This window comes from Salmo salar, chromosome 17 (assembly GCF_965601325.2).
Source record: "Salmo salar chromosome 17, fSalSal1, whole genome shotgun sequence".
NCBI classification, from domain to species: Eukaryota; Metazoa; Chordata; class Actinopteri; order Salmoniformes; family Salmonidae; genus Salmo; species Salmo salar.
The window spans coordinates 39,945,001-39,947,500 of record NC_138307.1 but is presented as its reverse complement, the minus strand read 5'-3'; the positions used below and the strand labels follow the sequence as shown (position 1 = coordinate 39,947,500).

The following is a 2,500-nucleotide window of genomic DNA, read 5'->3' as shown; positions in this document are numbered from 1 at the left end:
CACACACACACACACACACACACACACACACACACACACACACACACACACACACACACACACACACACACACACACACACACACACACACACACACACACACACACACACACACACACACAGACAGAGACACACAGACACACACACACACACACAGACAGAGACACACACACACACAAAGAGACACACACACACACACACACACACAGAGAGACACACGCACACACACAAAGAGACACACAACGAGACACACAACGAGACACACACACACATCTGGCCCTATAAAATAAAAACGTTTTATTCACTGTCTGATTGGCACGTTCTGACCATAGAAAGCTTTTATTTTCTATGGTAGAGTAGGTCAGGGCGTGACAGGGGGTTTTGTCTAGTTTCTGTATTTCTATGTGGGGTTCTAGTTTCTGTATTTCTATGTGGGGTTCTAGTTTCTGTATTTCTATGTGGGGTTCTAGTTTCTGTATTTCTATGTGGGGTTCTAGTTTCTGTATTTCTATGTGGGGTTCTAGTTTCTGTATTTCTATGTGGGGTTCTAGTTTCTGTATTTCTATGCGGTGTTCTAGTTTCTGTATTTCTATGTGGAGTTCTAGTTTCTGTATTTCTATGTTGTTGTTTTTTTTGGATGAACTCCAATTAGAGGCCATCGTTGTCTCTAATTGGGGATCATATTGAAGTTGATGGTTTTCCCACTAGTGTTTGTGGGAGATTGTATTTTGAGTTAGTGTATGTCGCACCTCTTCGTCACGGTTTGTTGTTTTTGTTCATTAGTTTATTTGTCTGTCTTTGCGTAGTTTCACAGTTATAATAAAATGTGGAACGATCGACACGCTGCACTTTGGTCCCATTCTTCAGACAGACGTGACACTGATTCCATTTAGTTCTTTCACAAATTTTGTTTTCTCCATCTTGTTTTTCCAGGTTTCTGATTTCCCCTCAAAATCACACGTTTATAATAGAAAAACAACTAAATTGGATGTTCTAAGTCCACAACAATGTTTAAACCTGTCACGTCCTGGCCAGTATATAAGGTTAATTGTTTTGTAGTTTGGTCAGGGCGTGGCAGGGGGTATTTGTTTTATGTGGTTCGGGGTGGTGTGTTTGTGTAAAGGGTGTTTGATTTAGTATTTCCGGGTTTTGGTTTATGTTTAGTTAATTCTATGGTTAGTCCTAGGTTGTGTGTTTCTATGTTTGGTTGATTGGGGTTGGGACTCTCAGTTGAAGGCAGGTGTTGTCTATCTGCCTTTGATTGAGAGTCCCATATATTAGGGTGTGTTTGTGTGTGTGATTTGTGGGTGATTGTTCTGTGTTTCGCCTTACATTTACATTTTAGTCATTTAGCAGACGCTCTCATCCAGAGCGACTTACAAATTGGTGGATTCACCTATGATATCCAGTGGAACAACCACTTTACAATAGTGCATCTAAATCTTTTAAGGGGGGGTTAGAAGGATTACTTTATCCTATCCCAGGTATTCCTTGAAGAGGTGGGGTTTCAGGTGTCTCCGGAAGGTGGTGATTGACTCCGCTGTCCTGGCGTCGTGAGGGAGCTTGTTTCCACCATTGGGGTGCCAGTGGTGGAACAAGCTCCCTCACGGCCTTGTGCCTTACCAGACTGTTTTTGTTGATCGTTCGTGTTTTGTTATTTTGTATGTTCGTTTTGAAAGATAATTAAAAATCAAGATGAGCATTCACGTACCTGCTGCGTTTTGGTCCACATTTTCTGATGACGATTTCGCATTATCGTCAGAAGACGAAGACAATTGTGACAAAACCACATCAGGAGACCACATTTCAGGTAGTTACTCCTAGCAACAGGCTAGCACGAGGCTAACAAGAGGCTAACAAGAGGCTAAGAAGAGGCTAAGAAGAGGCTAACAAGAGGCTAGCAAGGGGATAGCAAGAGAAGAGGATAGCAAGAGGCTAGCAAGGGGATAGCAAGAGAAGAGGCTAGCAAGAGGCTAGCAAGAGAAGAGGCTAGCAAGAGGATAGCAAGAGACTAGCAACAGGCTAGCAAGAGGCTGTGTTTAGCTGTGTTTTTGTAGCGCACACGTGACAGTAGAATTTACAAAACAAATACCTACTGGACATATGCAAAATAACGCTGCTATCTTTCTGCCAGGTCAGCAGAGGCGACTGTCTAGCGAACAGACAAGGTTTTTACAGAAGCCTTTCTATCTACCATTACACTTCTCATTAGCATCATCGCTAACGGACACACATAGTGGAAGACACACGGAGTCAAGGGCATCCTCCTTGCCTCTTCAGACAGGGGGACAGGGGCGTCTCCTTGTCTCTTCAGACAGGGGGGACAGGGGGGACAGGGGCGTCTCCTCGTCTCTTCAGACAGGGGGACAGGGGGGACAGGGGGACAGGGGCGTCTCCTTGTCTCTTCAGACAGGGGGACAGGGGGACAGGGGCGTCTCCTCGTCTCTTCAGGACAGGGGGACAGGGGCGTCTCCTTGCCTCTTCAGACAGGGGGACAGGG

General features: G+C 44.8%; 1 protein-coding gene across 1 annotated transcript in view; it reads right to left on the bottom strand.

Moving 5' to 3' along the window:
• The window catches only part of LOC106607549 (ras GTPase-activating protein 3), a 113,044-nt gene that overhangs the window by 61,990 nt on the left and 48,554 nt on the right, over positions 1-2,500 (bottom strand). The window lies entirely within an intron of this gene.